Source organism: Rutidosis leptorrhynchoides, chromosome 4 (assembly GCF_046630445.1).
Source record: "Rutidosis leptorrhynchoides isolate AG116_Rl617_1_P2 chromosome 4, CSIRO_AGI_Rlap_v1, whole genome shotgun sequence".
Taxonomy (NCBI): domain Eukaryota; kingdom Viridiplantae; phylum Streptophyta; class Magnoliopsida; order Asterales; family Asteraceae; genus Rutidosis; species Rutidosis leptorrhynchoides.
This window is the reverse complement of record NC_092336.1, coordinates 423,474,986-423,499,374: the sequence shown is the minus strand read 5'-3', so window position 1 is coordinate 423,499,374 and position 24,389 is coordinate 423,474,986. Positions and strand designations below refer to the sequence as shown.

At 32.0% G+C, this 24,389-nt stretch overlaps 1 non-coding gene across 1 annotated transcript; it reads right to left on the bottom strand.

Annotated features, from left to right (window-relative positions):
* Positions 1-13,574: 13,574 nt before the first annotated feature.
* LOC139846345 (small nucleolar RNA R71) lies at positions 13,575-13,681 on the bottom strand. Its single transcript, XR_011759059.1, has one exon. It is a non-coding gene; the product is annotated as a small nucleolar RNA R71 (small nucleolar RNA).
* Between the last annotated feature and the right edge of the window lie 10,708 nt (positions 13,682-24,389).

Here is a 24,389-nt window from a genome sequence, read left to right as displayed (position 1 = left end):
GATTTCGTTTCCGTATGATTAAGTTATGTTTTGAATTATCGTTGTGTTTTTGTTGCTTGATCAGAAATCTGGTATTGATAGAAAATGAATTGGCATTTGAGACTTATACCACTGGAAATATAATTTAAAAACACTCAAGTTAGACTAGGATATCATGTCGTTTGCTTATGTATAGCCCGAGATATGCTAGAATTAGTGTAAACGTAGTTTTATACAGCACTTGCATGAAAATAATCTTGTATGATAAAATTTGTTAACTTCTGTGATTAAATCTTTGCATATTTAAAAAGTAGACAAAAAGTACTTCATCTTTCATGTGGATATCATAGGATAATTGTATCTAGATCTTCGGATAATCGTATGCGAATGTGACTAACTAAATGAGAATCGAATCTGTAAATTGCTCACGATTTTGTACTTTGTGAATTTTGTGTATTGTTTGAGCATGTATGCTTCTGTAAAATGAAACTTAACATGATATGTGACTTATTGTTAGTTTATGTCAATCTCTTAAACCTTATGCATTGGGCACAATAGAGCCATACTTTATGTGAACTCTGATTTGAGCTGAAAACTGAATGATCAAATTGCACGAATAAACTGTACAAATTGGCTAAACAAAAGTGGCTATATTTATTATATGTATTACTGTGATTTGTCCTTGAACTATGACCACTGGTCTTGTATCAATTTCATATTCCTAACTCCGGTTATAGCCAAAATGAAATCAGTGCGCGGTCAGAAACTGACTTGGCAAACCCCAAATGTATCCCTTCTGATTCCTGACTTTTAATTGTCATATGAGTCCCTGGCTGGACTTTTTGAAATTGATTTTAAGTTTAATTATGATCTGGAGTTTGTCATATTTACTTGAATTTTGTACTATGAGATTATGTGTTAAGTATGCTACGTGTTCATAAATTTTGTGCATGACGATAAACTGAAATTGTGAAAATGATCATTCATGACCTAAAACGTATTGTTTGTCTTAGGTTTAACATGTTGACTAATATTTGGCATGAACCTACTGATGTTGACTTTAGTTGACCATATTGACCAAGTTTGAGTTTCGGTTTGACTTCGGTTGACTTTGTTTGACTTGCATGAGATAGTTGACTTTTACTTGAAACGCGTCGAGTCGAGCAATAAGACAACGTACACTATGAAACCACACTTATATAAGATACATATATTGACCAACCTACATACGTATACTTAGGTTACATTACTCGGGTCTAAACCGTACAAGTCATTTGTCTTTCATTCCGAGCTTATTCAAAGGTGAGTCTACAGTCCCGCTTTTTACATGTTTTCAGGGATGAGAATACACGCTGTTACATTTACATTTTCAATTACTTTTATATTGACATGAGTACTACACATATGCATAATGAGTTTGTTCAAAAAGCCTCTAGCTTGAATACTTTTAATACCATCGGTGTAAGCACAATTTAGATGGACGGATCCGTTAGGTTGACAACCTCACCCACTATAAAAGCAGTGGTGCATTTATTTTGAACATTAAATACATTTGAACAAGTATATAACATTTTACGAGGTAAGGTCGGGTGTAGTAGTTTCTATACTCGGGTCATTGCTAGTATTCAGGTGCTCGGTTATTGCAAGCGATAGAATCTCGTGGTCAAGGAAACTAAACTATTTTTTCTGATAACTGTTTTTCAGATACTGTTACATTACTTTAAACCTGTAGATTCACCAACATTATTTGTTGACCTGTTTTTACGTGTTGTTATTCTCAGGTCCTTAAGAGGTATGCTTCCGCTGTGTTTGCTGCATGACTGGCCGTGGAGTCAGCATTTGATTTTAAAGAACATTATTTACTTTCGCATTTAAAACTTTTATATTGTTTAAATACTGTTGGCTTATGGTTACGATCACAACAGTGTTTCTATTTTGGGATTATTGACTTATGTTTTTGAAAGTTAATATTTTTAAATAAAATTAAATGCGATTGCTTTAAACGTCTCATATAGAGGGCGTAACTGTTAACTGTGGGACCAGAATTAACACGCCGTCAGATGGTAATTTGGCGAGGTGTTATAAAAACGCTACTTGCAACAACACTGGCTCGCGTGGTAAATGTTCCATTTTGTCATTGCAGATGCTACTACTATAGTTTATGATTTTTTATGCTACTTTGACTCAAAATGATGGTATTAGCACAAAGTGACCAAAATGAACTTTACAAAGTGACCACAAATGGACTGCGAAAATGACTGCACAAAATGACCAAAAAATTAAATTGATTTAAGTCACAATAACAAACTGATTTAAGTCGCTGAAAATACAAAGTAAACTAAACGAAATGAACATAAATTACCGGATAATTTGTAAAGTCGATTTCATCCAATGAATTAGGTTTCTTATTATTATTTTTCTCCGATTTTTCCATCTGCACCACATCAAAAGAACAACATAATCGTTAACCATAAACTTTCTTAAATATATAAATTATTAGGCAAATACTAATAAATTAAAGCATGTATGATGTACAAAATATATCGTTTCAGTAAATTGCGTAACTTAAACAATTTTTCACAAAAAAAAATGCAAAATTGGAATATACAAAACTGTTGTTTATTCAGTAGTACATATATACACATTTAATTAATAAAAAGACATATAGATAAAACATGTGCAGCTTGTTCACAATACCAACCGAGGGTGGGATATCACCCCGGGGACAAGCAACCATATAACCTATACACTTTGTCAAGCATTTAATTTAATACTTTTTTTTACAAATAAATATATAAAAAAAGTCAGATCCCTAAAAACAGTCACAATCATGAACTTTTTTTTTTTTTTCTGTCTATAATGCCTTCAATTTAACCCAACCTTCAATTGAACTTAAATCTAATGCTAAGTACTTTTCGATCCATCTTATACCGCCTTCAATTCAAATGATGTTTTATTATTGAAAAGGCATAATAATAATAATAACTAGTAATAAATCAGGTAAAGATAATGCAGTTGTACTAAAATTGACTAACCGAAATATTATGGCGGTCTACGGTGGCGACGGCTTGAAATCGAAGAGATGCACTACATCCAACAATAGAGAATACGAATAATAACCGCTTGATAATAACCTCTTGAGAACATGATAACCGCTTGAGAATACGAATAATAACAACAATTGAGAACGAAAGTTACGACGGTGTACGGCGGGAGGGTTACGGCGGTGGCGGAAGGTGGGTACGGTGGCGGTCGAGGTGGAGGAAGGTGGGTACGGTGGCGGTATAAGTATTAGGCGAGATCAGTATGTTAGGCGATAGTAATATTGTGTTTTAACCGAGTGGTTTTTTTACCTTTTCGCCGAATTCGCCTAAAAAAATTAGGTTAGGCGAAAATAAGTTGTATACGTGGCGACTTTTTAGTGGTGGAAAATTTATGCAATATTCGCCTAAAATCTTTTAGCCTGAATCGCCTAAAAGTGGTAGGTTAGGCTAAAATTTTTTAAATTTTTTAAAAAAAAAGTTAGGCGGAAGTAATTGGATTACGTGGCAAGTTCTCATTGGATGTTAAGATTTTCGCCTACGTGGCAAGTTCTCATTGGATGTTAAGATTTTCGCCTAATTCGCCTAATGTTTAGACGAAATGGATGCTTACATTTGTAAATTTTCTTCTGACAATGATTATTTATGAGACAAGTATATTTTGCTTATTTCAAATTTTCTCAATTTGAAATAGTCAAGAAGGCACTTAATGTAGAAAAATCGAAAAGTGTGTCTACAAAAACAGAAAGCCAGTTACTTTTCTTAGGAAAGTATTTCAAATAATATTAAATAAATCTGGAAAGTACCTTTAGGGTGGCTAGTAGTCTGCCGATTGCAGATGACCATTCTTATGTAAATTGTACTCCTTCAAACCAGAAAACTCAAATTACTAAACCCAATTCAACTCATACAGTGGATAGCCTAAATCAGGATGATAAGCCCAATTCCAATGGGCCGGCCCAATCAAATTTTAATGTTGAATTACCACCATTTTTTAATACAGGAAGGTTTTCCCATGAAGTTAAAGATCTGCATCAATGTTCCTTAGACTGTCGAGATTCGTGTGCACTTTATAAGAAAAAAATCCAAAAAAGCAAAGCGGAAAATATGGAGTGAGTGTGGTTTGTAGCTCCACTCATCGAAGCCCTTCTAAGAGTCATGATATTTCTCAATTCATACATATTCTTAATCGCAATATCGGTCCGAAATGTTATAATCTCATATGTATTTTAGTAATTTTCGGTTTGTAACTAGTTAAAATATGTATAAATGCCGAAAATGGAGAATGAAGTATTGTTGTGGAATATTGAAGATTTCAAGCTCAAAAGTACGATAAAATGAAGATTTTTAACAAAGCAACGAAAGACTTCAAAACAAAGCCTCGTGACCAAAAGCTAAAAAAAAAACACAAAACATGAAGTGTCGCGTTCGCAAGCCTCCTTCTCACGTTCACCAGATGATTGTCGCCAACATCATGACCAAGTTTCTAATGTTTTTAATAAACTAATATATATATTCAAAGGCCAAGTACTTGTTGGCTTGAAAGGGCAAAAGAAGACAAGAGTCAAATTAAAGGAAGGGTCATTTACATATACTAATTTAAAAATCATCTACTGCAACTTGAAAGACACCAAGGTGATATCCACCCCATCTATAAATATCGCCAATTTGCATGTGTGAAGGAAGGGGGACACCTTCTCAAATACTCCTCAATCTCATTCTCAATCTCATATTCATAATTTATATTTTACTGCAACTTCTTTTGGTTCTTAAAAATAACGTATGAAGTGCGAATGTTTTAAAGAAAGTAGTGTGATATTGTAAGTGTGGTTATTATTTATATAATTATATGTACGGATATTGTTATTTCAAGTTTCTAACGTTTGAAGTTAACGGAAGTGAAGATTATTGTAAGTCGTAACATTTAAATTATCGTTATCGTTATTAAGCTCATGTTGGTTATTTACAATTTATATTTTTATCGTACCGTTATAATGACTAGCTAAATAATTATTGTGTTTACTTAAATGTAAAACCTCTAGACAAATGGATTGTTATCATTTTTAATATTACAATGTAACTTTGATTATATTTAATATTGTGTTTAACCAACGACTCATTGTTATATAATTGGATATTTAACCCCTATCACATAATTTATTAATTCGATAACGAAAGTTAATTGGACTTATATAAATTATGCTTCAACACTATTCGTGATCTAGACGGACATATGGACAAATTATTGACGACAATTTAGAAGTATGATTCGGTGGTTCGGGTAATATCATGGGTTATATAATCGTGTAATTATAAAAAGGGAAACCGTTATAATTTTGGTTTTAATGAAAGTTAAAACTGGGCTAAATCACAATTTATATAATCGGGGTATAGTTTAACTCGCTAAAACAAGATTTAACGAAAGTTAAATTGAAGTTTAGTAGGTTAAGACTTTGTAAAAATTGAAAGATAAAATACAAAGTTATATATATAAACATTGTAATCGGGCTTAAAAACAATCCATAAATCAGAGGGGGCATATTTAAGTAAACACCACTTTTTAACCTGTAAAACTTACCATTTTACTCTGTACTGCAAAATAAATTTTATTTACTTTTTACTGTTTTACTTTTTACCATATAGTAAATTTTAATTAATTTTCACATTTTATCATTTCTTTATCAAAAGCTTTATTTAATAACTTTATGAATTATATAGTTTAATTGATAGTTTTAAAATATTAGTTAATATTTATTAGTATTTATATAAGTAGTTTTGTTAAAATTAGTACAACTGTATCTTAACTTATATAGTATAACGTGATTTATGTTATAAAAGTAATAATTGGATGATAATTTTATTATTATTATAGATATTGCATAGTATATTTTTTTGAGTATAAATAGGTGTGTTGAGTTAGAGTTTATGGGATGTATTTTTTGGTTAACAAAAACACTCTCTCTCTCTAGATTCCAAATGCCACCAAACTCTCATTGTACATTTTTCTATAAATAAAAAACCAATTACTCATACCTTTTGTTTAACCTTTGTTTTCTCCGTTTTACAGTATCTCTATCTCTATATACCTTCTACAGTCAAGAACCACTAAAGGTAGTTATAAGCCTACTGAATTATAACACGTTATCAGCACGAAAAGCTTAGTGTAATTAAAAGATATCTCAAACGATCACGAATCATTAATCAAGGTATGAAATTATTAATAATTTTCAGACTCGAATATATCAAATTTTGGACTACTAACATTTATATTTATGTTATTTAAGTTATATATGGTCGGTTATACCACCTGAATTATATTTATGTAATCTAACTTTTACTAACTTCACTAACATTTATATTTATGTTATTTAAGTTATATATGGTCGGTTATACCACCTGAATTATATTTCTGTAATCTAACTTTTACTAACTTCACTAACATTTATATTTATGTTATTTAAGTTATATATGGTCGGTTATACCACCTGAATTATATTTCTGTAATCTAACTTTTACTAACTTCACTAACATTTATATTTATGTTATTTAAGTTATATATGGTCGGTTATACCACCTGAATTATATTTTCTGTAATCTAACTCTTATTAACTTCACTAACATTTATATTTATGTTAATAAGACCTCATGATTGTACGCAACACGTCATTTGACAACACGGTACTTTATGTACGCAACACGTCATTTGACAACACGGTACCATGGGTCGAGATTAATTCCGATCAATACGAATACGACGGGGGTCTTTATATGTTATCTAACATTTATGATTACTTATGCAATTAATCATTATTTATTTCATGCATACTAATGTTTATTCTTAAATTTATAATTTTAAAAGTTAAAATAAAAAAATAGTTTGTATTTTTATTAAAAGTAAATCTTAAAAGTTAAAATAAGAAAAAGTAGTTTGTACTTTTATTAAAAGTAAATCTTAAAAGTTAAAATACAAAAAGTAGTTTGTATTTTTATTAAAAGTAAATCTTAAAAGTTAAAATAAGAAAAAGTAGTTTGTATTTTTATTAAAAGTATAAATCTTAAAAGTTAAAATAAGAAAAAGTAGTTTGTATTTTTATTAAAAGTAAATCTTAAAAGATAAAATAAGAAAAAGTAGTTTGTATTTTTATTAAAAGTAAATCTTAAAAGTTAAAATAAGAAAAAAAATCTTGTCCTTTATATTACTCATACGCGTTTTGATATAGTGACTTTATTCGTTAACGTCAACTAATGACGTTACAACGGTCATATATACATAACGGTTGTTAACGTCAACTGACGACGTTACAACAACTATATTTTTCAAATATAAAATAAACATCTCCGTTTTCACATTTTCACAAATCAATCTTTATTTTTCAGATTACTACTCTCAAAAGGTTTTTGTAAAAATGATTCACACAAGGATGATTTTTCCTATTGTATTGGTCATATTAACTATCATCATTGTTGCTAATATACCACCGGGTGAACCTATATTCTATCCTGCCCTTGTGGTTTTATTATTTGTAATCATACCATTATTCTGTTGTTTGCTACTTATGAATTTAAAATGATTCTAATTTCATTTTATTATTTGTCTATGAATAGAAGTTGATTATGATTATAATTTATGTTATTCATCTTTTTGATAATAGAAAATGTCGAATTTGAAAAGGCTTAAATTTGCTCATTTAGAACAAGTGGGAACAACTACTTAACATGGGTTATGAATGTAGAAAAACATCTCGAATCAAACGGTATTTTAGAAACCCTGAATGAAAATAACAATTATTCCGAACAAGAGAAAGCAATAGTAAGTATTTTTCTTAGCAAACATATTGACGAGTCCTTAGAATCTACATATTATATGATCGAAAATCCAAGTGTATTATGAAAAATACTCAAAGATAGATACGTTAATAATTATCAAAAAAAAATAATAATAATAATAATAATAATAATAATAATGGTGATCCATGAAAGAATAAAATTAAAGATATTAGTAGACGCTCTTATAAGAATTCCGGAGATTCTTATTAATGATCTGGTAACGTGGATCATCAGTCTAGTATTTCTTGAATACATGAACATCTTGTTTAGCTCTACAAATAAGTCCCAAAAGAAAAGAAAACGAGAGTGAATCTGTTGACAAATCTTGATTAAATTAACCCTGAGCTACCTTGAGACTTGAATGGTTTGAATTTTCTAAGATGCCTAGTTTTTTTTTATGTATCACTCATAAATAAATGGTTTTAGACCATAACGCATATGTTTTATTAAGTGTTATCTTTTATGTACTTCAGATTATAACTTGTTTGCAGGTAATATAATTTGATTATCTTGCTGAAATATAACTCATTATTTGCTTATCTTATTTGAAGTTTTAGTATGAATCCTGCAGAAATACAACATCAATTAAATGGTAAAGACCTATGTATTGCAGATAGTAGTAACATACACACTATGATCAAATCTAAGAAATATTTCATTGATTTAAATCAAATGAAGGAATTATAAATACTATACCAGCTCTTGCAAACTTGATATAAGAAACGAAAAAGGCAAAATTTCATATTACCAAATGGTACGAATTTTTTGGTAAACAATGTCTTGTTTTCTCCCAAATCAAAGAGAAATTTGTTAAGTTTCTCTGATATATATCATAGTGGATATGATTATCAGTCAATGATAATCGAAAATGAGAAATATCTATGTAGCACCGAAAAGCGCATAGGATTAAAAGCGCATATGATAAAAAGCGCATATGATGAAAAGCGCAGCGCATATGATTAAAAGCGCATATGATAAAAAGCGCATATGATGAAAAGCGCATCGCATATAATTAAAAGCGCATATAATGAAAAGTGCATATGACGAAAAGCGCAGCACATATGATTAAAAGCGCATATGGTGAAAATGATATATGACGAAAAGCACATATGGTGATTAATGAAAATCACATATGGTGATTAATTAAAAGCACATATAGTGATTAATGAAAAGCACATATAGTGATTAACGAAAAACACATATGGTGATTAATGAAAATCACATATGGTGATTAATGAAAAGCACATTGAGAAAGAATCACCAATATTTCTTGAAAGAATTCAAGGGAATATATATGGACCAATTCATCCATCATGTGGACCATTTTGATATTTCATGATTCTAATAGACGCATCTAGCGGATGGTCTCATATTTGTATGTTATCAAGCCGTAATATGGCATTTGCAAAGTTTCTTGCACAAATTATTAAATTGAGAACACATTATTCTGATTACACCATTAAAAGGATGAGACTTGATAATGCTGGTGAGTTAACATCTCAAGCATTTAATGATCATTATATATCTACAGGGATTGTTGTTGAACATCCAGTTGCTCATGTACATACACAAAATTGGTTTAGCTGAATCAATAGATAAACGCTTACAGCTAATAACTAGACAATTGATAATGAGTACAAATCTCTCAATATTTATATGTGGACATGTAAATTTACATACTGCGACATTAATTCGCATTATACCATGTGGAAGTCGTAAATATTTTCACTTAATACTTGATTTTGGCCAAGAGCCAAATATTTTCTACCTTAAAACATTGGTTGTGCAGTGTATGTTCCAATTGTATCACCACAACACAATAAAATGGTTCTTCAAAGAAAGATGATAATATATTTTGGATATAAAACATCTTCAATCATAAGATATATTGAACCCATGATGGGTGATGTTTTTACAGCACGTTTTGCTGATTGTCATTTTAATAAAACATTGTTCCCTAGATTAGGGGGAGAAATAAAAATAAAAAATAAAATGATGCTTCATGATGTGAACATCAATTAAGGTATATTGAACTCGCACAAAAGAATGTGAAACGAAAGTTCAAAAATAATGCATATGCAAGAACTTGCAAATTAATTACTTTATGCATTTACAGATATAAAAAAGTGACTAAATCATATATACCAGCGATAAATGCTCCAGCTCGAACTGAAATTCCAAAAGCTGGCAATAATGTCACTGTTGAGTCTTTGCCACGCATCAAACGTGGAAGATCAATTGGTTCCGAAGATAAAAATCCTCAAAAAGAAAATCAGCTGATAATGAGGTAAGAGAAAGTGTTCAAGAAGAACCACAAATCAATATTCCTTCTGCAGAGGATATTGATAAATGTAAATACATAAATTGCAATAAATTATGCAATATTATGGAACCGAAATGAAATGAAAAATCTTGATGAGATATTTTCATATAATGTTACAATGACATCATGAATAAAGATGATGATCTGGAACCAAAATCTGTCATTGAATATCAAAATAGACATGATTGAGCTCAACAGAAAGGAGCAATACGAGCTGAAATAGAATCACTCAATAAAAGAAAAGTTTTCGGATCAATCGTTATCACTTTTAAAGATGTGAAACGTATGGGATATAAATGAATTTTTATCCGAAAAAGAAATGTGCAAATGAAGATACAAGGCAAAACTAGACTTGTAACTCAAGGTTTCCCACAAAGACCAGAAATGAATTATGAGGAAAACTTATCCTTATGTAATGGATACAATTACTTATTAGATACTTAATCAACCTGGTAGTTACTTAAATGCATCTCATGGATGTTGTTACTACTTATCTATATGGATCACTTGATAGTGATATATATGAATATACCTGAAGGGTTTAAGGTATCAGAAACATCTAACGCAAAACCTAAAGAAATGTATTCCATTGAATCACAAAGATTTTTATATAGGTTGATACAATAGTATAACGGATTAAATGACTACTTGATAAAAAAAAAGGGTATAAATATAAACTTATTTTGCACGTATGTTTTATAAAAACAATGTTCGGATATGAGATCGTAGTTGTTTATGTCAATGTTCTTAACATCATATGAACAAATAAAGAGATCTATGAAATCATTCAACTTCTAAAGAATTATTTTGAAATGAAAGATCTTGAAAAAACCAAGTATTACCTTGGATTGCAAATTGAGCATATGCCTAATGGTTTACTTGTACATCAAACAACTTATACCGAAAAGATTTTAAAACATTTTTTTTTAAAGACAAACTCATTGTTGTTAGATCACTCAATATTGACACTGATCTATTTCATCCCTGCGAAGATCATGAAAATTTTAACAGATCGGAAGTTCTATATTTTAGTGCAATTGAGGTTCTTATGTATCTTATAGATTATACAAGATCTGACATTTCTTTTGCAGTTAATTTGTTGACAAGGTTCAGCTCAGCCCCTACCAAAAGACATTGGAATGGGATCAAACACATATTTCGATACCTTCGAGGAACTACTGATTTAGGATTATTTTATTCTAACGAATCAAAACAAGATTTGGTTGGTTATGCAGATGCAGGTTATTTATCTGATCCACATAAAGCTAAATCTCAAAATGGATATGTATTCCTAAATGGAGGTACCGCAATATCATGGCGTTCTCAAAAATAAACACTTGTTGCAACATCATCAAATCATGCCGAAGTAATTGCATTACATGAAGCCAGTCGGGAATGTTTTTGGTTGAGATCAATGACACAACTCATTACTGATTCTTGTGGACTAGAACGCAATAAAAGTTCAACAACTATCTATGAAGATAATGTAGCTTGCATAACACAGATGAAAGAAGGGTATATCAAAAGTGACCGAACAAAACACATACCCCCTAGATTCTTCTCATACACTCAAAATCTCATTAAGGACAACCAGATTGAAATGAGATATGTTCAGTCCAGCAAAAACTCTGCTGACCTTTTCACCAAAGCACTTCCAACTGCTATTTTCAGAACACACGTTCATAATATTGGCATGAGGCATGTTCAGAAGATGTAACAACTCAGGTGTTGCCTACTTGAGGGGGAGTCAACTCTATGATGCACTCTTTTTCCCTTAGCTAAAGTTTTATCCCAAAGGGTTTTCTTTAGCAAGGTTTTTAACGAGGCAGTACTAGTTATTCACTAATAAAATTATCATCCAAGGGGGAGTGTTATAAAAGTAATAATTGGATGATAATTTTATTATTATTATAGATATTGCATAGTATATTTTTTTGAGTATAAATAGGTGTGTTGAGTTAGAGTTTATGGGATGTATTTTTTGGTTAACAAAAACACTCTCTCTCTAGATTCCAAATGCCACCAAACTCTCATTGTACATTTTTCTATAAATAAAAAACCAATTACTCATACCTTTTGTTTAACCTTTGTTTTCTCCGTTTTACAGTATCTCTATCTCTATATACCTTCTACAGTCAAGAACCACTAAAGGTAGTTATAAGCCTACTGAATTATAACAATTTAGATGATTGTTAATTTTGTAATTTTAGATTATTGTAAAAAAAAAAAAAAAAAAAAAAAAAAAAAGACAGTTTAATATAAATAAAATTGTAGTTTAATTTAGTTAATCACAAGTTTTGGTTAAATTTAAATCCTAATCAAAACCCCCATTTTTTAATAGTTTAATTATTAGCGATTAAAAATTTCAAAATACTCCAGTTCCCCGTGGAACGAACCGGATTTACCAACGAACTATTCTACACCGATAGAACTAGTTGCCTATATGTGTGAAATCAATCCGAAATCATAAAAACACCATATAATAACAACCAATTCGTGTAACAATTTCAATTCAAATCCGTTCATAATAAAAGGTACCGTTTCACGACATCAACTTTTGGCTCCGCTGCCGGGGAGTTGGCAGTTAAATAAATAGACAATATTTTTTGATTCGGAGTAAGTGGTGTCGGCCACCGAAACGTGGGCAAAAATTGGAAAAAAGTCTGTTTGTTTAAAGGTTTTTAATTGCTTTTAGTTATTCGATCCTTTCGTGAAAATTCATTTTCAAGAAAGTTAAATGTTTTATATTTAATGAATAAATCCTTTAAGACAACATACAATTTCCTAATTGTATGACCCGTTCAGGAAATCTTAAACTCGTTACACCTAATCTAGAACCTGAAAGAGACTTAAACAAAGGACTGAAACAACAAAAACAAAAACAAAAATTAGGTAGTACTAGTAAACCAAAAACACTGAAAAACAACAAAAATAATAAACACGTAGAAAACACTAGTAATCAACAAGTAGTCAAAATTGAAAATGAAACAATCATCTTAAAAGAAGAAGAAATGGCTGAAGAAACACGTGATCCAAATGACCTACCGATGTGGGATACCAGGCAAACTACTCCCCCTCTCGCAGTTTCATCTATAAGAAGACCTGACATCGAGGCTGAAAACTTTGAAGTCAAGGGGAAGTTTATGCACATGGTTCGTGAGAACCAATTCGACGGAAGACTTAATAACAACCCGATCGAACATCTAGAAGCTTTTGAAGATTTATGTGAACTGTACAAAACAAAAGATGTTTCTTCAGATGCATTTAGGTTAAGAGTTTTTCCATACTCTTTAACCGGAGATGCAAAAGCATGGTTGAAATCATTACAACCAGATTCTATAACAACTTTCAACGAATTAAGAGATAAATTCATTACTCGATTTTTCCCACCGGCAAAAGCTGAAAGGCTTAGAACTGAAATCACCACTTTTAAACAAAAGTCAGATGAAACTCTTTATGATGCATGAGAAAGATTAAAAAGAATGTTACGAAATTGTCCGCAACACGGATTGCAAAAGGGGCAAATAGTACAAACTTTTTATCGTGGTATTGACGAACATACTCGTGGTATATTAGATTCCTCTGCTGGAGGAGTATTTATTTACAAAATACCAAATCAAGCTTATAAATTGCTGGAAGACATGTCAGTTCATACTTTTGAATGGACACCTTCTAGAGATCAACAATCTAGAAGGACAGTGGCTAGTATTGAAGATGATGATACAAATACAACCATAGCCTCTTTGTCAAACCAATTCAAAAAGTTTGGAAGAGAAATAGAGAAACTAAATTCAACAGTTTTAGCATTGCAAGTAGAATGTGAAATCTGTGGACAGCCACATCTCACGAAAGATTGTGATATCAATGAGCGTCCCATGAACTCAGTAGCTCAAGTTAACTTTGTTGCAAATCAAAGACAAGGAAATTTTCAAGCAGGGAGTTCTAGTTATCAACCTGCTAACCCTGGATGCCAAAACCCTAGGTATCAAAACCCGAAAAATTTTGCCTTTCAAAGAAATGGACCACCTGGTTTTCACAATAGAAACCAACCTCCATTTCCACCTCAACAAAATTTCCAACAACAACCGTTACCTCAGTTACAATATCATCAACAAACTCATAACACGCAGCTAGTAGATAAGAAATCTAACTTTGAAGAAGTTATGATGAATTTCGTCAAAAGTCAATCAGACACGAATGAGCAAGTGAAGAGACAATTACATCAAGTCCAAACGGGAAATGGGCAAGTGCAAAGGAATCATCAAGCGTCAATTCAAAATCTTGAAAGAGATATGGGAAGAATATCCCAATTGCTTGCTGAAAGGCAATCAGGAACTTTACCATCTAACACACAACCAAACCCGAAGGGCAAGGAAACCCAAAATTCAAGTAATTTTTCACAAGTTAATTCCATAACTACGTGAACTGGGTTAACCATTAACCCAGAGATTCCAAAGCCTCTCACTCCTATTCATGTTTCACAAGAAAAAGAAAATGCAACGGAAGAAAATAAGGTGTCATCCACAAGTGCACCTAAAACTCAACAAACTCAAGCACCATTGAAAGAGTACAAACCTCCAATTCCATGTCCACAACGTTTGAAGAAAGATAAATTACAAGCACAATACAACAAGTTTGTTGACATGATTAAGAAAATTTGTATAAATGTACTGGTTGTAGATGTTCTTGTGGGTATGCCGAATTATGGAAGGTTTATCAAAGATCTCATAGCTGACAAAGAAAAATATGCAGAAGTTTCAACCACATTCCTTAATGAGGAATGCTCGACAATTTTGAAAAAACAAAAGATGCCACCAAAACTTGAAGATCCTGGAAGTTTCATCATTCCTTGTCTTATGGGGATTCAGTAATGTACGATGCATTAGCTGATTTAGGAGCAAGCATTAATCTCATGCCTCACTCCTTGTACTTGAAACTGAACTTAGGAGATCTTAAACCAACCAGGATGTGTATCCGATTAGCTGATAGAACTTATAACTATCCTATTGGTATTGCTAAAAACTTACCGGTTAAAGTGAATCACTTAATCTTTCCTGCTGATTTCGTTGTCCTTGAAATGGAAGAAGATAGTAAGGTTCCCTTAATTTTAGGTCGACCATTTCTAAATACTGCAGATGCAATTGTACGTGTTAAAGATAAAGAACTCAATTTAGGTGTGGGTGATGATATAGTTATCTTAAACATAGATAAGGTTATGAAATACCCTAATTCATCTGATGACGAATGTTTAAAAATAGACATTGTTAATTGTTATATTGAGGAAGAATTACAAGAATTATTAAATGTTGACAGCTGGAATTCACCGTGATGGGTGAGAGTGAAGATTTTGATGTCGATATGGAATTAGACGAGCTGTTGAAGATAGTCACGGATGAAGAATACATGAAAGAAGATATTCCCGAGGAAGATGAACCTTTTAAAGAAATCACAAATGGTGATAGATTCCGGATAAAATCTTCCTTGGAAGAACCACCTGTCACGACCCGGAAAATTTCGACTAATTTTAAATCAAACTCTCGATACGATTTAATATTTTTGACACGCTAAGCAAAGTCTGTTAGGTTGAGTCTCAAAAATTTTGAACTGTTTCATATATTCAATTGACCTTCGACTGTTCTCGACGATTCACGAATAACTATTTGTAAATATATATATATATATATATATATATATATATATATATATATATATATATATATATATATATATATATAATTTGAAATATTATTTGAAATAATATATTATTAAATTGTTGGAAATAATTATGTAAAATAATATGCGATGTAATGAAAACTATTATTATTATTATTATTATTATTATTATTATATATATATATATATATATATATATATATATATATATATATATATATATATATATATATATATAAGATATGTATATAAATATTACTTGTAAATATATGAAATTATGATAAATCTATTTGTTTAAAAATATATAATATATTTATTTTAGTAGTTAAACTTGCTATTTAAAAATGTTTATATATAGAAAGAGAATATATTAAAAATAAATGATTTTGAGTTTAAATAGTAAACAAGTGTAATACTCGGTTGGTATTTCATTAGTATTCACATAGATCTAATACATATATATGAAGGATTAAGATAAAAGGTGGACTGTAAATTGATTACGAAGATTTTAGATTTGTTAAAAATATATTTACCTTTTTAGTTTAAATATTAGTACTCCGTAAATATTAATTGGAACAGAAAATAAATAATTAACGAATCTTTTTGATCAGGTTTCAAACAGTTAATGATTGAAATAATTAAATATATTTAAGCTAAAAATTTGAGATTTTTAGGAACACTTTTATACGTTAACTGTTTAGCAATGAACACGATATAGCATTCCGTGAGAAACTTTCGGTAGAAAATATCTAGTAAGTGGGCGGCTAGTTTTAAAAACGTGTGAATGTATGTATCAATTTGTTATCTTCAATCAACATGTACTATATTATATTATATATCCATCTATGATTACAAATTTCACCACCTTGACAAAACCACTTATTCCAATTCTTTTGTCCGTGAATTTAAATTAAAATCACTATTGTTCACTATGCTTGTTTTCCTGTTGGGTTCCTTCACTGAAGTCTACATTTATATATATACATAACATATAGAAACATATAGATATATAATCACACATACACTACATGTCAAACCCATCACCACCCTTCTATCTTTCTTTCTTGTTTCTGAACTAACCCGACACCTTGATCACTAACACCAAACCACCCTCTATTTCTTTATATATATATATATATATATATATATATATATATATATATATATATATATATATATATATATACATACATACATACATACATACATACATATATACATACATACATACATACATACATACATAATGCATGATCATATGATTACTTATCACCACCCTCAAACCTTCTTAATCAACCACTAACCACCATCGTTTTCTAATCCCATATTACTCGCTACTGATGTCTGAAATTGTTTCTGTTATTGATGATTCAAACTAACAAAACCCATTTGAAATGCCGGCCATCTCCACCATGAATTACCAACCAAACACCACCATCGAAACCTATCACCATCTTGGTGAATTTCTTGCAACCACCATCGAAAAACAAGTAGAGAAACCTTCTTCTTCAACAACCCGACACCCCGGAGACCACCACAAACAACCATGATATCTATCTAAATCTCTCTCTCCCTCTATTCTATTTTTTAACTTACCGTAACCCACCTCACTCGATCACCCTACAAACACCCAACAAAAACAACCTGCATCTATATTTTTGAAGTCGTGAACTGCTGCTTTACTTGAGGTTTCTGTTTCGATCAACTCAGCCCAAAAACACCACCTTAAACCCATTGAAACCACATTTGCCCGCCACTGTTCACTGCTATACACCATCAATACCACCACGAAACCACTATCATCATCGTGTATTTTTCTTTTCTCTTTTCTTGTCTGTATAAGAACATCTCACAATCAATCACTATCGTTTTTATTTTCTATTATTGCTGCGTTCTCTTGTTAACTAGCCCAAACCCAAAACCAATGAACCCATATCGATTGCTAAAAATTCGGTTAGAACCCACAACAATCGACCACATGACTGTTGTGTATTTTTCTGTTAATTCACAACCGAATTACACCACAACCTGCTGCAAACTGGAACAGACATTGCTCAATTTTTCTGTTAAACCTCACTGCTACGTTGCTGCTATGTTTTCTGTTTTATTTGAAGACCTTCATCATCGTTAAACTGATGTTGCTCTCTTCTGTTTCTGTTACAGTAAACGAAGGAAGGATGATGATGCAGGTTCGATAAATAAGATGAAGAATGATGATGAGTAATGAACGATGATAATAATAATTGATTACCTGCGACTTTTATTTTTCCTTCTGGATGATTGCGGCTGTCGAAAATCAACAAACCAGGAGAAAACCGAACCCTTATAAATTGTTTCATGGATCACATTTTGTTGGGCCATTTATCAATTGAACTTGGGCCTTTGAATTAACTCTTGTTGGACTACTTATTTGGGCTTTTAAATGGACCTCAAATTCATGATAATAATAAGATGATAGTTAAGCGAAAATAAAACGATGAAGTGATAATTGTGAATGCAATGATGATATAGATGATAAATGATGATGATAATATGTTAGATGATGATAATGGTAAATATTATGACAACGCTTATGGTGATGATGTAGATAATGATGGTGAAGTAGCATGATGATGATTTGAATCATGATAATGATCTTGGATGGTATAAATCTTATTATTTTTTTTTATTTTTTTATGAATTTTATTATTAGTATATCATTATTAATAAAGTTATTATTATTATTATTATTATTATTAAAAGAATCATTATTATTAAAAGTTATCATTATTATTATTATTATTATTATTATTATTATTATTATTATTATTATTATTATTATTATTATTATTATTATTATTATTATCATTATTCCTAAAATTATCATGTTTATTAAAACTATCATTTTTATTAAAAATTATTATTATTATTATTATTATTATTATTATTATTATTATTATTATTATTATTATTATTATTATTATTATTATCATTCTTATTATTATTATTATTATTATTATTATTATTATTATTATCATCATCATCATCATTATTCCTAAAATTATCATGTTTATTAAAACTATCATTTTTATTAAAAATTATTATTATTATCATTATTTTTATGACAAACAAATATTAAGCACATAAAAATATATATATATTACATATAATTATATATTAAACATATTAACATTTTTTATATATAAATGATACATATAACAAATTATTGATATAATACTAATTATATATGTGTATATATATATTAATATAACTATACATATAAACATTAATTATTTTAAATATATATATACAGAATAAATATAGACAACGTATGATTTAAGATATAATATGTAAATAAAATACATATATATATTCTAATTGAGATCTGGTATAAATTTTATATAACTACAATACTAAATATATATATTATATAATTAATAGATGAAATTACTTGATTACAATTATATGTGTTAATATATATACTTGATATAGGTTCGTGAATCCGAGGCCAACCTTGCATTGTTCAGTTCCGTCGTATGCATATTTTTACTACAAAATATCGTATCGTGAGTTTCATTTGCTCCCTTTTTAAATGCTTTTGCAATATATATTTTTGGGACTGAGAATACATGCGCTGCTTTTATAAATGTTTGATGAAATAGACACAAGTACTTGAAACTACATTCTATGGTTGGATTATTATACCAGATATCACTCTTTTAGCTTGGTAGCCTAAGAATTGGTGTTTATTATAATTGTCATCAATTGACGCGAATCCTAAAGATAGATCTATTGGGCCCAACAAGCCTCATCCGGGTTACGGATGCTTTAGTTTTTTGATTTATCATATCTGATGAGAGTCCCGGAATGATGGGGATATTCTAGGTGCATTTTTTTAATGTCGGTTACTAGGTGTTCACCATATGAATGATTTTTATGCAGATTGCGAAATGCCTGTATGAAGTTTATGAAAATGAAATCTTGTGGTCTATTTAAAATTATTGAAATGAATGTTATGATAAACCTATGAACTCACCAACCTTTTGGTTGACACTTTTAAGCATGTTTATTCTCAGGTATGAAAGAAATCTTCCGCCGTGCATTTGCTCATATTAAAGATATTACTTGGAGTCATTCATGGCATATTTCAAAAGATGTTGCATTCAAATCATTTGAGTTCAAAAAGATTGTTAATAGACGAATGACAGATTAGTCAATTATATTTGGGAAACATGATAATATCATTGGTATGCATATTTATAACTTTCGTTGAAATGAAAGTTTGTCTTTTAAAAAAAATACAATATTTGTAAAACATATCTTATAGAGGTCAGTACCTCACAATGGGACCAAATGTTGATGAAATCGTCCACATGGAATTGGACGGGTTATCTCACCACCCGCCTTGGAACTTAAGGAACTCCTGGAACATTTGGAGTATGCTTATCTCCAAGGAACGTCACAATTACCGGTCATTATTTCATCAAATCTTTCTGATGACGAAAAGGGTAGATTAATGTCTGTTTTAAAAACCCACAAAAAGGCAATTACCTGGAAAACAACTGATATTCCAGGAATTAACCCTGCTTATTGTACCCACAAGATCCTCATGGAGGAAGATCTTAAACATGTGGTACAAAGGCAACGAAGGCTAAACCCTAACATGAAAGAAGTTGTTAAAAAGGAGGTTATCAAGTTACTTTATGCCGGATTAATTTACCCTATATCCAACAGCCCATGGGTTAGTCATGTACAAGTAGTACCCAAGAAAGGGGGTACAACTGTCATTCTGAATGAAAAGAAGGAACTCGTTCCTTCGAGAACAGTAACTGGGTGGAGAGTTTGTATAGACTATCGTCGTCTAAACGACGCCACAAGGAAAGATCATTTCCTGCTCCCTTTTATCGACCAAATGCTAGATAGTTTAGTGGGAAAAGATTACTATTGTTTTCTTGATGGATTCTCCAGTTATTTTCAAATTCCAATTGATCATAAGGACCAAGACAAGACCACATTCACTTGTCCATTTGGTACCTTTGCATACCGACGAATGCCATTCGGATTATGCAACGCCCCAGGCACCTTCCAAAGGTGTATGATGGCGATTTTTTATGACATGATTGAAAAAGTATGGAAGTCTTTATGGATGATTTATCTTTTTTTGGAGACTCCTTCGACTCATGCCTCTCAAACCTTGAACGAATGCTAATTCATTGTGAAGAATCAAATTTTGTTTTAAACTGGGAGAAGTGCCACTTCATGGTGAAGGAAGGCATTGTTTTAGGCCATAAGATTTCTCGAGCTGGAATGGAAGTAGATAGATCCAAGATCGATGTAATTTCAAAACTTCCTCCTCCAACCAATGTTAAAGTAATTCGTAGTTTCCTTGTTCATGTGGGATTCTATAGGCGATTCATAAAGGATTTTTCCAAAATCGCTCGACCCATGACTAAACTTCTTGAGAAAGACATTAAATTTGATTTTGATGCTGAATGTTTAAATGCTTTCTCCATTCTGAAACAAAAACTTACGAACGCACCTATCGTGGTATCACGCGACTGGTCAAAACCTTTCGAGCTAATGTGTGATGCTAGTGATTTCGCGCTGGGAGCTGTTTTAGATCAACGTCAAGATAACAAATTTCAACCAATCTACTATTGAAACAACCCAACCCGTAATTAAACCGGCCCGTAAATTTTTTTCTTTAATACATTAATATTTAGGTCCCATTTATGTTTCCAAAAACATCTTTAACACAATAATAAGTTAAATGAGCTTTAAAACATTTAATACATAGTTTAAATATCCGAACGGGTAAACACGACCCGACTATTTTAATGTCCAACAAAACCGAGCATGGTGATTGGGGATACGCTACACAATCCTAATCGATCCAAAAGCGCATCTTCTAAAGCAAACTACACAAGTCCACTAGTCCCCACGCTTACCCGAGCCACCTCCTCCATGCAAATCTATAAAAATGTAAACAACGAGAGGGTAAGCTAATGCTTAGTGAATGTAAAGATACTATACACATACATATGCATAAAATGGCTACGCATCACCAAGCATCAAAATAACACATACGGTCTCCGCATGGTAAACAAACTACAAAAGAGCACAATATACAAAGTAGCTAGACGCTACGTAAACGCCAAGCTAACGTCACAAGATTAGCTACAACACAACAATAAGTATATACGCGTATATAACAACTATAATCAACAATAATGATAAGGTTAACCCCTTAACCCAAACCACATGAAGGTCGGCCGAACTACCCGAGCCTTAGTGAATTCGTACTACCCGAGATTCACTTCCTTCACCACTTCTACAACCGAGGTTGGCCGAACTACCCGAGCCTTAGTGAATTCGCACAACCCGAAATTCACCACCTCATCACCAAGATGACCGAAACAACCCGATTCATCATGAATCCGCACTAACCGAGATTCATTTCCTCAACAACAAATGCTAGCAACCCATCGCCAAAAGGGTTATCCAAAACGCTAGCCAATTCACAACACCAAGGGTAAAAACCCACAACGCGTAAGCGTATCACATGGAACCGAAGCACAAGGTCCATCCTCCCACACGAACATAGAGTAAACCCGAACAAGGGTCACCCTACACACACGCACCCATTTTACACATACACATGTGCATAGTAAATTTACACTCACCTTGAAGTCTTGATGGATGCCAACCAAAATTCGCAAACACCAATGGAACGTACCTATTCCATTATCACATGACAAATAACACAATTAGGGTGGATTTACAAACCAACCCAAATCGACAACTAGCGCAAATTCTACCCAATGCACCTCCGAGCACAAACCGCGCCCAAACTAACCAATAATCACTAACACTAGTGACAATGGTCCTAATACGCCAATTAAACCCAAACATAAGTGTTAAACACTTATCATTCTCAAAATCGCCCATAAACCCTAATTTGACCCATAAGAAGTCAACATTTCGCCACGAACAAGTTTTGACACCAAAACATATTTAACTCGGATTTATACTTCAACTTAATCCATTTTAAGTTTATAAACCTTATTAAATCGACAATTGGGTCATAATCATCACCAAACCCTAATTTTGACTCTAATCAAAATTAGTCAACCACATGAACCCTAAAGGCTTCCAACACCTCAATAATCACTAAATACTAGTGATTACACCCATTTGCAAGTCTTACAAACTTACACTTGTTCACCAAACCCAAAACCCACCAATAACAACAATAAACCAGAACCTTGGTGTAAATCTTCAAGTAACAATTAAATGGGTTCCATCTATGAACATACAAGCCAAAAGCCCCAATTTGAATGATGAACATGAAAATGAAATTCGGAGTTAGAGCTTACCGCTAGTATCACCTTGTAGCTAAGAACGAGGAGAACAAACTTGTCTCTTACGCTTTCGATTAAAACCCGCTTCTTCCTTTCCAAAAATCCCTTTGAATCAATTGGGGTGTTTGAGTTTTTGAGAGAAAATGAAGAAGAAAAGGAAAAAAAATAAAAGGAAATGAGATGAGTGGATGGGATTTAAGATCCCAAATCTGGCACATACGCGAAATGACCAAAATGCCCTCGAACATCCTTTAAAATTGCAAATCTGGTACCAGCTCGCCCAGAATGCCGTGCCGCGGCCTTAATCGTCGCGCCGCGACCTATAACGTATTCTGGTGGTTGCCTTAACATGCCTCTTGGAATTGAAATCAGCTAAATGCCGCGCCGCGGCCCTTTCTGTCGCGCCGTGACCCAAGGCGTGGTCTGGTGCCTTCCTTACCATGCCTCCTGATTCTGATTTGTTTGTAATGTCGCGCCGCGACCCACTCCTCTGCGCCGCGACCTTTAACTTGGTCTGATCACTTTTCGCATACAAGAACTTTAGCGCACGAACATGTCTCAATTCCTTCATACACCTATCGTACATACGCGATACACCTGTAAATCATATACGAGGAAAATGGGGTGTTACAACTCTCCCCACTTAGATTCGATCACGTCCTCGTGATCCTAGTCACTTAACCGATCGGAACCACACTCTATGGTCCTCAAACAAACGTTACAATCCGACTTCCATTACCTTTCTCATTAACCCGAAGATTAATTTGTTAACTAAATACACACTTACACGCATTTCGAGACGTGCAATACACGCAACCACCGAAGTCTACAACAATCACTTAGGATACGCGAAACCGCCACGTATTCTTCCAACTCCTCTAGTCAATTCTTCTCAAAGAGTTATCCTTAACAACTAAATCGTCACCCGTGATTTATTGAAATCCACAAATCCGAGCACAAGAACTTGCTCAATCCCTCACATCGAAAAAACTCATCCAATCTCGAACCGAGATATCAACTCCTAGCGTACCATACCAAGTACATCGCTAGTAACAACCACATACCAAAATAAAGTCAACCATATAACCGATGAAGACCGACTAAAAGCGAATCCTTACGGATAACACTTACTACTTAACAACCCTTGTAGTGCGCAAATACGTCTATTACGCAACTACTGCAACATCACAAGCAACGGCTAAAACC